Source organism: Camelina sativa, chromosome 5 (assembly GCF_000633955.1).
Source record: "Camelina sativa cultivar DH55 chromosome 5, Cs, whole genome shotgun sequence".
NCBI lineage: Eukaryota > Viridiplantae > Streptophyta > Magnoliopsida > Brassicales > Brassicaceae > Camelina > Camelina sativa.
In genome coordinates this window covers 23,901,034-23,915,297 of record NC_025689.1, presented here as the reverse complement: position 1 = coordinate 23,915,297, position 14,264 = coordinate 23,901,034, and positions in this window count along the sequence as shown.

Below are 14,264 nucleotides of genomic sequence, written 5' to 3'. Positions count from 1 at the left end.
AGAGGGAGATGGTTACGCTTATACATACATATGCCATAACACCAACGACAAAACCCTTGTCGTTTTAATATATTTTTTTGGTTTCCATCATTTGGATTTAATGGGCTGCCTCTCATCATTTACACAAGATTAAAAGCCCATCTATTGAGTTTCGGGATGTTACAAATAGATTCAGCAGGCGCTTGTTAAGTTGCGAAAAAACAAACCTTGAGTATCATATCAAAAGCTGAAACAGAAGTGGTGTTTAGTTTCTTCTCTTCAGATTCTTCTGCGGCTGAGTCTCTGGATGAGCACGAATTCTCAGAGAAAATTTTAAGGGAGAAATTAAATTACTCGGAGAGGATTGTAGAAATATAAGCGGAAGAACGGAATAGAGAGAATAGAGATAATAGAGAGAAACTGTATATTATTTCTCTTAGTCCTGAGAATACAAGAGAAATACAAATATATAGAAGAAGAAGATAAAAAACTAGCTGTTACAAAGATGGCTTGCATGAAGGAGAGAGACAAGACATCTTGCATGAAGGAGAGAGAAATGGACAACATGATTATTTATTCCAACATTCCCCCTCAAGCTTGGCATAGGGAGTTCATGCCTAAAATGGAGTTGCCTCATTAAAAACCTTACCAGGAAAACCCAATGGGAAAAACCATGGACAAGGGAAAAAGAGCACAACAATCACATTTTAGGTTTGTGAAGATTAACTAAGCCAAGCTTGCTTAGAATGAAATTGTACACCTTTGAATTTGTTGCCTTGGTGAAGATATCTGCAAGTTGATCAGAACTTCGAGTATAGATGGGAGAGATGATCCCAAGTTCAACCTTCTCACGAATATGGTGACAGTCCACTTCTATATGTTTGGTGCGTTCATGAAACACAGAATTCAAAGCAATGTGAATAGCAGCTTGGTTGTCACAATGCATGGTGATAGGTTGAGATATCTTGACTCCAAGATCCAAAAGCAATGCCTTAAGCCAAATAAGCTCATCAGTAGTATCAGCCATGGAACGGTACTCAGCTTCAGCACTAGACCTTGGAACCACCTTCTGCTTCTTGCTTCTCCAAGTGACCAAATTCCCACCAACAAACGTACAATAGCCTCCAGTCGATTTCCTATCAGACTTGTCTCCAGCGTAACCGGCATCACAATAGCCAACAAGCTCAGTGTGGTCATTCTTGTTCATCCAAATACCTTTTGCCTGGAGATCCTTTCAAGTAACTGAGAATCCTTTCCACCATATTCCAATGGTGGATAGTAGGAGCTTTCATATGTTGACTTACCTGATTCACAGCAAAACACAAATCAGGGCGAGTAATTGTGAGATAAATGAGCTTACCCACAATTCTTTGGTATTGTCCAATGTTGTTATAAGGTTTCCCTTCAGGTTCCCCCTCTCGAGAGTCTTTGTATTTTTCTTCAATGGGAGTATTCACCGGTTTGGCTCCAAGCTTTCCTGTATCATTAAGAAGATCAAGTGTATACTTCCTTTGAGATAGAAATAGTCCTTCCTCAGAACGACATACTTCTATGCCAAGAAAGTACTTTAGTTCACCCAAGTCTTTAATATCAAAAGTAGACTTAAGAAGGGATTTAGTATTTTGAATACCTTCTTTATCATCACCAGAGATAATAATATCATCAACATAAATAAGAACAACCACAATACCTCTTTCCCCCTGAATTGTGAAAAACGAATGATCGGCATGGGACTTGCGAAAACCATAACCAATAAGTGTCTTACTTAATTTGTAATACCAAGCACGTGGAGATTGTTTGAGACCATAAATGGCTTTGTTTAGTTTGAGTACTTTGCCTTGTGCAACAGCAAAACCAGGAGGTGAGAACATATATACTTCTTCGTCAAGTTCGCCTTGAAGGAATGCATTCTTAACATCCATCTGCCACAAATCCCAAGAAAGGTTAGTGGCAAGAGAAAGAACAACACAAACTGTATGGAGTTTGGCAACATGAGAAAAATAGTCTTCTCCATATGTTTGAGTGAAGCCTTTAGCCACTAAACGAGCTTTGTATCTTTCGATTTCACCATTGCTGTGGTATTTGATTGTAAAAAGCCACTTAGATCCAACTGGCTTTTTTCCTTTAGGAAGGTCCACCTCATCCCATGTGTGGTTCCTTTTCATGGCTCCATGTTCATCATCAACAGCAGCAAGCCAAACCTCATTGTCTTTGGCTTCTTCATAAGTCTTTGGCACAGTCTCCTGGTCAATTTTGCTAAGAAAAACTTGACGGTCAGTAGGAAGGTTAGCTAAAGAACAAAAACCTTGAATAGGATGAGCAGTTGAAGAGTTATAGCAAAACCGCTTTTGCAGCAAAATGTTAGGATCCGTTCTTGGTCTTTGAATTCTTCGGAGAGGCAAAGGTGAATCATCTTCATGAATGGCAACCTCAGTATCAGAATCACCATTGGTGTTGTGAACTTCAGTGGCAGCTATAGGATGTTGAGAAGAGTCATCTGCATTTTCAGAAGTTTGCTGCAGGTTTGGAGAAGTTTGTTGCAGGTTTTGAGAAGTCTGCTGCAAGGTTTCTGAAGTCTGCTGCAAGTTTTCTGAAGTCTGCTGCACGTTTTCTGAAGTCTATTGCAAGTTTTCTGAAGTCTGCTGCAAGTTTTCTGAAGTCTACTGCAAGTTTTCTGAAGTCTGCTGCATGATTTCAGAAGTCTGCTGAACTTGTAGCTCCTCTTTTCTACTGTTATTTGNACATAAATAAGAACAACCACAATACCTCTTTCCCCCTGAATTGTGAAAAACGAATGATCGGCATGGGACTTGCGAAAACCATAACCAATNTTGTCTTCATCAAACTTTACATTACGAGAGACATAAGTCCTTCTTGTTCCTGGGTGGTAGCATTTGTACCCCTTTTGAGTAGGAGAGTACCCAATAAAGATGCATTTGATGCTTTTAGGCTGGAGCTTATTCCTTTGATCATCTGGGACATGAACATAGCAAACACAACCAAAAAATTTTAGAAAATCAACAGAAGGTTTAGTTTGATTTAGTACCTACCTCATATGGAGAAATGTCATTGAGACATTTTGTGGGGAGTCTATTAATGAGATAACATGCTGTCATGACAGCATCACTCCAATACTGTTTTGGAACATTCTTGTAAAACATCATGGTCCTTGCTACTTCCATAAGGTGGCGATTTTTACGCTCAGAGACACCATTTTGTTGAGGGGTATAAGGACAAGTCGTTTGATGGACAATCCCATGTTTAGAAGTGAACACCTTGAATTCATTGCTAGTATATTCTCCACCATTGTCGGTCCTCAAAGTCTTTATCTTCGCATTGAACTGAGTGGAAACATAGCTGTGAAAGTTTGAAAAAGCTTCAAAACACGGCCTTTTGAAGGTGAAAGAGTTAGCCACATATATTTAGATTTTTCATCAATAAACGTAACAAAATATTTGTTATTATCTCTTGAAGCACAAGGAGCAGACCAAACAAATCTTGATAAGTAGTAGTAGAGTTTGGGAAAACAGTTTTACAATGCTTTCCTAAAATACAAGCCTCACACTTCTCATGATCAAAAGACATTTTAGGAAGAAGTATACTAAGGGCCTTAGTATGAGGATGACCAAGTCTAGCATGCCAAACAGAATTATTAGCAAAAGCAGAAACAATATTGAGATCTTCAAGAACATTGAGATCATTCTTTGTTGATCCTTCACCAATAGACTTTCCCGTCTTAATATCCTGAAACCAAATCTCAGTAGGACTGAAAATAGCCAAGCAATCAAGATCTCTTGTTGCCTTTTTGACAGACAAAAGGTTTGAAGTAAATTCAGGCATATAGAAAGCTTGAGAATCTTTGTTAAACAATTTCAGATTTCCTATGCCTTTAACAGGAACACCATGACCATTAGCAATGATAAATTTCCAGTTGCAAGTTTAACATTATCAATAAGATTAGCATCACTGATCATATGATGAGAAGCACTAGAATCAACAATAATTGGCTTATGAGATTTTAGAGTAAGTAGAGCATTACCAGATTCTTTGAGAGAAGCAATGCTTTTGATAAGGGCATCAAGATCAGATTTTCTAATCACATCGTCATCTGCAGCAGATGCAGACATAGCCTTCCTAGGTTCATTCATCTTAGCCGGCTTCAGATGAGGATGGAGAACCCAACACTTATCCTTGGTATGCCCCTTCCTCTTGCAGTGATCACACAATAACTTGTTGTAGTCACTCCTTTTGTAAGATCCTTTGTCATAAGCTCCTTTATGTGCGATAGCAAGCTCACTTTTCTGGCTAAACAAACCAGTAGATCCATCTTCCTTTTGAATTTGCATACAAACCTCATTCAAATTGGGAAGCTTTTCAGATCTGAGGATATGACGGATGAGACCATTGAAAGAAGGGTTGAGAGTAAGAAGAAGCCCAAAGACTTGATCTTGTTCACGTCTTTCATTAAGCACCATATGATTTATTGTTGGAGGACGAAGAGTCTCCAACTCTGACCAAAGAGATCTGAATTCTCCAAAATGTTGGTTAAAAGGTTTCTCCTCTTGAGTTAAATTGCTCAATGCCTTCTTCACTTCAAAGATCCGGCTGAGATTTGAAACATTTCCATAGACACCTTTTAGGGTATCCCACAACTCATTTGCTGTTTCACAATAAGAATATGCAGTAAGGAGAGACTGTTCTACAGAGCTTTAGATCCTTATTCTCTGTCTCTTTTGCTATTACTCTTTTTCTTATCTTTTCTGGGTATGAAAAACTCAAAACAGATTACTCTTCCTGTTATCCTTAAAGGGGATAATTACATTCTTTGGTCTAGGACTACCAAAACTGCTCTTTGCATTCGGGGTCTATGGAATCATATTTTAAGCACCAGAGAGGTGACTGTTGGTATTCTGGAGAATGAAGAAGATGTTGCAGATAAAAAGAAGATGTTGAAGATATTTTAACCTGGCTCTGATACCATGTTAGATTGTGGGCTTCCAACTCAAAACCAATTGGCAATGAGTGGAGAGGCCCATATCTTATATATACTACTTAAGATCCTACTCAACTTCCAATGTGGGATATTGTATCCCTAATACGCCCCCTCGAGATGATGGCTTCTTTAGGCATCAATTTCGGTATGTTCGGGCATGAATCGGCGGGCTAACTATTGGGCCGGGCCGATTGTGGATTGGGTTGAGTATGTGCGGACCGGGCTCTGATACCATGTAGAAATATAAGCGGAAGAATAGAATAGAGAGAATAGAGATAATAGAGAGAAACTGTATATTATTTCTCTTAGTCCTGAGAATACAAGAGAGATAAAAATATATAGAAGAAGAAGAAGATAAAAAACTAGCTGTTACAAAGATGGCTTGCATGAAGGAGAGAGACAAGACATCTTGCATGAAGGAGAGAGAAAGGGACAACATGATTATTTATTCCAACAAGGATGAGATTTTGACTACTTACGAAGAATCATTTGCTACAAGTTTCTTCACGTCTGATGGACCCATCTCCATGTTTAGGCTGGAATTGAAAACAAGAATTGAGCTTTTCTTTCTGAACTTTTCTCGAGAAAATGGGGTCAAGACTCAAGAGTGAAGAAAGGGAAGAAGAAGAAAGTGATCTATATATCTATATATATAAGAAGGGTCAGCAGAGTCAGTTGGGTGTTGTTCACGTGAGGGTCACGTGTTCTATTAAAGAATTGAGCGCGAAAACTTTTCCCACTAGTGTATCGTCGTCGTCTCCCTTGCCCCATGGTATTGAGAACTTTCGTCGAACACTTGGTGGGCACACTATCCATTTCTTGCACTACAACACAAAATTCTCACCAAATTGCTTATCGTTTCTCAGAATAATCTACCATGGAAGACAAGATCATCTATCACGCTTTCTGGGAATTGTTCTTGCTTGGTGTGACCATAGAGGGCGGCGAAAGAAAGGTTGCTTTTTTTTTGTATCGCCCCCACTAATTATATATATTGTCCAAATTACCCCCATTATCCCGTTTCAGTTCAGTTTCGTCCTTCAATTGCAAATTTATGATCATCATTCACTATAAAGTGAAGAGATCTCTTATTTTTTCGTCTATACAAAACTACATGTAGATTTCTACCATTATTAATTTATAATATCACTGGACCATATTTTACATAAGAAATTTTTTAAAAATATACTCCCTCCGTTTCATAATATAGGATGTTTTAGAGGTTTTTCTTTGTTTCATAATATAAGATGTTTTCAACTTTTTAAGTAACTTTTAGATTGCTTTTATATTTATTTTTTATTTATTTTATGCAGTCTTGTTTATGAGTGGTTGAATTTTTTTAAATTAGTTATTTCTTAATCTGCATGCTTTTACTCAAAACATTTTATATTTTGAAACGGAAGGAATATTAATTTATCATATTTTGTCAAATTTTTATTAGCCTGATTGAGAACAACAAAATTTATTATTTTATTATATTTATTAAGTTGTTGACCCCTAAAAATTGTTCTGGTAGAGAATGGTCTCCTCTACATCGCAACTATGACCAGTTTAGCGCTTTCAGGTTGTTACTAAAGCATCTCTTAAGTCCTCTCTTCTTGGTCTGCTCGTACCTTGATCCTTTGATCAAACCTTGAACTTGAAAATAGCAAGGGCTTTCCCTTTATAAATAAGTCAATCGGTTGAGGCCCGACCCTTTTGGGTTGCCGACCTTGATGACATACCATAGTGTTTAGGGGTCAACGCGGGAAACCAACACGTTGTGGAAACGGAATAGAGCTAAAGTGCACTTTCCCTTGATGAAAGTTATCCAATAAAAGCACACAATCAGTGAGATGAGCCTGCCAGCTCAGAGGAACCCCTATGCCTTTTGGCCAGCTTGGCTTCTGACCGGTCGATCCCGCTTAGTACCCCCTCTTGCAACGATTCGGTGCCTCCACTTGATGCTTGACGCCCACGCTTTCGAGTTCACCTCGTAAACCCTTACAAAAGGGGCGAACCCCACACCACACAGTTGTTCAATTTGAATGTCATTCTCGACTTTATCCCTTCTCTAATCTAATATTTAATAGGGCTGGGTGTTTGATTTCAGGCCCTTTCGAGGAGGGTATCTTGATTTAAAAGGCTGACCAATTGCGGATTCCGGAAAGAAAGAACTAGGACAGAACAAGCGTTCCTCGGTTTGGTTAGTTGTTCACTTCATAGGAGGAATGGAAGCAGAACAAGAGCCTGACACAGGAAAATTTGTGATAGAGCTTGGTTTTGATACTGAAGAAGGTGAGGTCAATGAGCAAGGTGGAGCTTTGGAAGCTGATGAAAACAATGATATAAGCGCTGAACAAGGACGGCGATATAAGCGTATACACGTTAACACAATTACGGACCGACGTACTATTTCCCCCTCGAAACTATCATATTGTTCCAATTCTCCATCGATCTTTGATATCTTACCAGTTCTCCTTCGGACTTATATTGTCCGTCTATATCCCCCGAATCAATACTTCTCCACCTATTTTCCAATCGAACTTAAACTTCTCCGCGTATTTTCCCATCGTATTGGTTTTTATGGTTTTGTTGTTTTGATTAACCAACAATCGGACCTTATTAACCAAATTAAACCAAATTAAACCGGATTACAACCAGATTACATAACTAAACCTAAAAATCAAAAAAAAATCCCAAATTGTTTTCCCCTTTCCTCTCTCGAGTCTCGACGAACCCTAACAAAATTTCGGATTTCTTCTTCTCGTTTCTTCTGTTGCCGCTTGCGATGGCGTTAATTCCCGTTACCAATCCGCCTCTTGGAATAGATTTTGACGTAGAAGCTGAAGATTGGGATGAATTTCATATCGACAAGATGTCAACAGATTTTACGGATGCGGAGGAATCGAGTCGTCATAACGTGTACCCAGAAAGTGACGATGAGGCTGAGGAACATGTTTGTAGTGGTGCTGCGAGAAGAGGGACACCCATCGTTCATGGTGATGGTTCAATGTACAAAGGGCAAAGCTTCTACAATGGAATCACATTTAAGGAGTGTGTTCTCGACTACGCGCTGGTAAGCGGTTGTAACCTGAAGCAATATAGGTACAATAGAGATAGAATCGGTTTTTAAGTGTATTGGTGCTAAGGGGAAATGTATGTGGAAAGTTTATGCGGCATCTCTTCACAATGAGTCGATGTGGAGGATTACCTTGTACACGAACAAGTATACTTGTGTACCAAATGGAGGGTGTGAAATGTTTAAGACGCATGTGATAGCTAGGTTGTTTGTTGATAAGATAAGAGAAGAACCAGAATATTACATGCCTTTGAAGATGGAGCAGACTATAATGGAGAAGTGGAAGATATCAGTTACTAGGGGTCAATGTCAAGCTGCTAGGAGAAAGGCATTGGGATGGATAGAGCTTGAATATGACACTCAATTTCAACGGCTCAGAGACTATGGGGCTGAGATATTGGAAGCAAATCAAGGTTCTGTTGTGGAGATTGATATGGTGAAGAACGATGCTGGACAGGATGTGTATAAGCGATTCTAGGTCTGCTTTGATGTTCTTAGAAGAACATGGAAAAAATTATGCAGACCACTAATAGGAGTTGATGGTTGTTTCTTGAAAGAAAAGGCAAGGGACAGTTTCTGGTTGCTTTAGGAAGAGATGCTGACAATGCTATCTACCCAGTAGCTTGGTGTGTAGTTCAATTTGAGTACACAGATTATTGGTCATGGTTTGTGAATCGGTTGAAGATTGACTTGGAGTGAGGTGATGGGGATGGTTACATTATGGTGTCTGATCGACAAAAGGTATGTTTTTAGATATGTTTAATTTGTTTTGATAAAGATTGGGTCAGTTTTCTTTTTTTAATGATTATGGTGTCTGATCGACATCATGTTTTATTTGTTTCAGGGGTTGATTACGGCTGTTGAGTTAGAGTTACCAAAGATAGAGCATCCAAAATGTGTTAGGCACATTTATGGTAACCTAAAGAAGGCACATCCCAATAAGAAGCAGCTGAAGAAACTCCTCTGGGATCTAGCTTGGTGCTACAATAGTAAAGATTATGAAGAGAGCTTGGAGAGGATCCATGCATACGATAGTAAAGTGTATGAAGATGTTATGAAGACCAAACCAAAGACATGGTTGTTGTACCCACGATCTACCATCTCGGGCAATAGGCAAGAGGGCCTAAGTCAGGCTTGCCTAATGGGCCGAGGAGGTGTTATTGATCGGCCCATCAGGCCCGGAGAAAGGAAGGGAGCACGGAGACGTTCCGTGCTCGACAGCTCGCAGCTCGGGCCCGGTCAAAGATTCCCGCATTTAAGAGGGTTAATTAGGCTGCGCGGATCGCGCACTATTAATTCCGTATTAATTGAGTAGTAAATGGGTCGGTATAAATATGTAAGGGGGAGGTCATTTGTAAAGGGGCCCGAGATTTTTTTCCAGAAAAAGGCAATACAAATTCAAATTCTAAAACTCTTATTATTTTAGTTCGGAACTGTTTACGGCGACAAGCTCCTCCACAATTAAAATCACTTCGGAAGGAGAAGCATATTCTCTGTTCTCACATTTGGCGCTAGAAGGAGGGGAGTTATCGCCTGACTCTCACCAGTTCCGACTTCATACGCAAGTTCATTCCACACAACCACCGCTATGGCAGCCAGCTCTCCCGATCAGGCATCCTTGGAGGTGATCCAGAAGCTCCTGCAGGACTTGTCCGAGAAGTCCGACCGTCAGCAAGCCGCCTCCGCCGCTCTTACTGAACGTTTCGACAATTTGGAGGGGCAGATTTCCACTCGTTTGGAGGAAGTCACGACGTCCGTAGCCGATCTCTCGGCCTCCCACCGCGCCTACGCCGACCGGGTCGACCTCCTGTCCTCCGACCAAAACCCGCGTCGACGCGCTTTGGATTTCTCCGGTGTGACACCACCTTCCACCTCGCAAGTAGCAGCAACAAATGTCACTCCGGGAGATTCGTTCCCACCTCAAACCAACACACAAACAGCGCTACCGCTGGCCGGCGATGTTCGCACACCGGTTCAGCCTGGCGTCGTCCGATCTTCCGAGGTCCCAGTCCGTCTTCCTCTCCCCGTAGATGGAAACACTTCGGCTGCGGGATATACTGTCAATCCCGAGATCTTCCGCATGCAGAGCGAAATTCGGGACATGCGGTCTGTGATGCATAGTGCAACCACCTCAGCTCCGGATATATTCCGAGTGATCGAGGAGTCGAGGCGAACTCCTTTTTCCGACCAAATAGCCCGAGTCCGCATCAAGGACACTGGCAAAATTAAGTTCTCGAGCTACGAAGGAAAAGGAGATCCGACCAATCACCTCAAGACTTTCTTGCTGACAGCTAGCCGGGTGGACCTCGAGCCCCATGAAGCAGACGCTGGGTACTGCAAGCTGTTCGCAGAAACATTTAGTGGACCGGTACTGCTTTGGTTCGCATCCTTAGCAGCTGGCTCCATAACAAACTTTAACGAGCTGTCGACCTCGTTCGTCAAGCAGTATTCTAGCCTAATCGAAACTGCGGTGACGGATGCTCAGCTTTGGAACTTAAGCCAAAAGGCTGGAGAGTCCCTTCGGTCTTACATAACAAAGTTCAAGGAGATCCAGGTCAAAATTCCCGGACTTTCGGACTCCACAGCCCTGGCCGCGCTTAAGAACGGCCTGTGGCACGAATCTCGCTTCCGCGAAGAGTTGTCCGTGAATCGTTTCCCAACTATTCAGGACGCACTACACCGGGCTTCGAACTGGATAGTCGCAGAAGAAGACAAACTCGCCGCTGCGCAAAAACAAAACGCCCCGTCTGCAGGGAAACCGCGCTTCGAAGCACCTGCCAAAAAGACTCCGCCTACGACTCCGAAGTCCGGGCCGAGCACTTTCGCAGTCACCCAATCTCCCCAGAAGAATTCTCCAAAGAATTCACCGTCCAAACCACCATTTTCACCGCGCTCCAAGAGCGGCGTACTCCCGAGTAACAAGTGGGTCCGAGATGAGGACACGTACTGCGAGCTCCATAAAACCAACAGTCATTCTACTCGTGACTGTAAGAAGCTGATGCATCTCCTCGCAGAGAAGTATGTGGCGGGAGAAATGCCGAATGTCACAATTGAAGAATTGGAGCAAAAAGCGATTCCCGAAATGGACGAGGACGCTCCACCTTCAAAGAAACCAAAGCAGTCTGATGGAAGTGAAGCTCCCAAGAAAAGAATCGATGTGATAATGGGAGGATCGCGTCTGTTTCGGAACTCCATCACTGCGATCAAAGACCATCAGCGGAAGCTCACTAGCCCCCAGCCGAAGCGAGCTAAGTTGATAGCCAGTGATCTACCTGAAATTTCTTTCTCCGAGAAGGAAACTGAGGGGTTGGACACTCCGCACGATGACGCGCTCGTCATCTCGCTTGATGTAGCGAACCACGAAGTCTGCCGAATCCTAATTGATACTGGGAGTTCGGTAGACTTGATTTTCCTTGAGACGCTCACCAGAATGGGTATCGGGAAAGAGCACATCGCAGGACCGCCCTCACCCCTGGTCTCGTTCACTAGCGAGACGTCGATGTCTTTGGGCACGATCACATTACCAGTGTCCACTCAAGGAGTGGTTAAAATGGTGGAGTTCACGGTCTTCGACCGACCTGCGGCCTATAATGTTATTTTGGGAACTCCCTGGCTCTATCAGATGAAGGCGGTGGCCTCGACGTACCATCAGTGCGTCAAATTTCCGACCCCACAAGGAGTCCGGGAGGTTCTGGGAAGCCAAAGGACGGCCAGGAGCTGTTACCTCGCAAGTCACAAACTCCTGATCCAATAGCAACCACAGCTCGAGGTCCCGAAAAATCCAGTTCGGAAGCAGCTAAAAGGTGACCTCACTGAGTCCATTTTCATCAATGGCAAGTTCCCGGATCAAGAAATCAAGATCGGAGTGGGATTGGATAGCGAGCTCCGTGCCGCCCTGATAACCTTCCTGAAAGAAAGAATGGCCACCTTCGCGTGGTCTGTAGACGAGATGCCCGGCATCAGTCCAGAAGTTATTTCCCACGAGCTGAATGTGGACCCTACGTTCCGACCTGTAAAGCAGAAGCGAAGGAAGCTGGGTCCTGAGCGAGCTGAAATCGTTAACAAAGAGGTTGAACGTTTGCTGAAGGCGGGACAGATACGCGAAGTAAAATACCCTGAGTGGCTCGCAAATACAGTCGTTGTCAAAAAGAAGAACGGAAAGTCGCGAGTCTGCGTTGATTTCACCGACCTGAATAAGGCGTGCCCCAAAGACAGCTTTCCACTTCCGCATATCGACCGGTTAGTTGAGTCCACTTCGGGTCACGAGCTGATGTCCTTCATGGACGCATTCTCTGGCTACAACCAAATCCTAATGAACCCGGACGACCAGGAGAAGACTGCATTCATTACGGACCGCGGGATCTATTGCTACAAGGTGATGCCTTTTGGGCTAAAAAATGCGGGAGCAACCTACCAAAGACTGGTGAACCGAATGTTCGAGCATCAACTCGGAAAAACCATGGAAGTTTACATCGATGACATGCTGGTGAAATCGATGGAAGCCAGTTCGCATCTCGCCGATCTGAAAGTCTGCTTCGACGTCCTGGATCAGTTCGGGATGAAGCTCAACCCCACGAAGTGCACCTTCGCAGTTCCATCAGGAGAATTTCTGGGGTATATCGTCACAGAAAGAGGAATTGAAGCGAACCCGAGGCAAATTAATGCTTTCCTGTCTATGAGTTCTCCTAGGACCTTGCGCGAAGTGCAGCGCCTTAACGGACGGATCGCAGCTCTCAACCGCTTCATCTCTCGATCTACGGACAAATGCCTCCCTTTCTACCAGCTGTTACGAAAAGGGGGAAAAACTTTCTTGTGGGATGCGAAGTGTGAGGAAGCATTCGCCCAACTCAAAGCTTATCTATCTGAACCGCCGGTCTTGGCGAAGCCTGAGTTCGGAGAGCCACTCTTTCTTTACGTAGCTGTATCGGATAGTGCGGTCAGTGGAGTTTTGGTTCGCGAAGAAAGGGGGGAGCAGCGACCAATTTTCTATATCAGCAAGTCATTCACCGGAGCGGAGTCGAGGTATCCAATGATGGAAAAATTGGCCCTAGCAGTAGTCACTTCGGCAAGGAAACTGCGGCCTTACTTCCAGTCCCATACGATCATAATCCTGACGACGCAGCCACTTCGGACGGTATTACATAGTCCGAGCCAATCCGGGCGGCTGGCTAAATGGTCTGTTGAGTTGAGCGAATATGACATCGAGTTCCGGACTCGAACTTGTGCGAAGTCACAAGTGCTGGCCGATTTCTTGATCGAACTCCCACTAGCCTCCTCGGCTAGCGACACTGTCGAAATTCCATGGACGCTGTATGTTGATGGAGCTTCTTCCAAATCGGGGGCAGGAATTGGGGTCCGCCTCACTTCTCCTACAGGCGAAGTGATCGAGCAATCATTTCGCTTGGCTTTCAGTGCATCCAACAACGAAGCTGAGTACGAATCTTTCCTCGCCGGCTTACGCCTCGCAGTGGGGATTGGTGTCCGAAAACTTCGAGCTTTTTGCGATTCGCAGCTGGTCACCAACCAGTTTTTGGGGGAGTACGAAACAAAGGATGGCCGCATGGAGGCTTATTTGTCCACAGCTCGGGAGTTAGTCGCCAAGTTCGAGGAGTTCGAAATCACTAAGATCCCACGAAGTGAGAACTCTGCTGCGGATGCTTTAGCATCTTTGGCCTCCACTTCGGATCCTGCGACAACAAGGATCATCCCCGTCGAAGTCATCCAGTTTCCAAGCATCCGGCTGGAGGGCACACACGTCGTGACCCGCGCAATGAAAAAACAGCTGGCCGCTGAGGAAGCAGCTCGTAAGACGGCTGTGGACTCTCGAACCTCGGAAGATCTGGACCTTGTCTTGCTTACCCCAATGGAAGTTCATCCACCTCTCGCCGAGCTCGACGAAAATTCAGCTCCGGAATCATCGGGCTCACCAGCTGACAATCAAGCCGTTATCCCACATGCCACCTCGAGCAGCACGAATTCTAACAGCTGGGGGGCAGATGACTGGCGGAGCCCGATCTGGGCTTACCTTGAAAAAGGGGAACTCCCAGCCGACAAGTGGGCAGCTAGGAAACTCAAGGTCACAAGTGCGCGGTACTGCATTCACAACGGAATACTTCTACGCCGAAGTGTAGCAGGTCCTTATCTGACTTGCGTGGCCGGTAGAGAGCCCGCGATGCTAATGCGAGCTGTTCACGACGGACCCAATGGGAATCATTCCGGCGGTCGGACTCT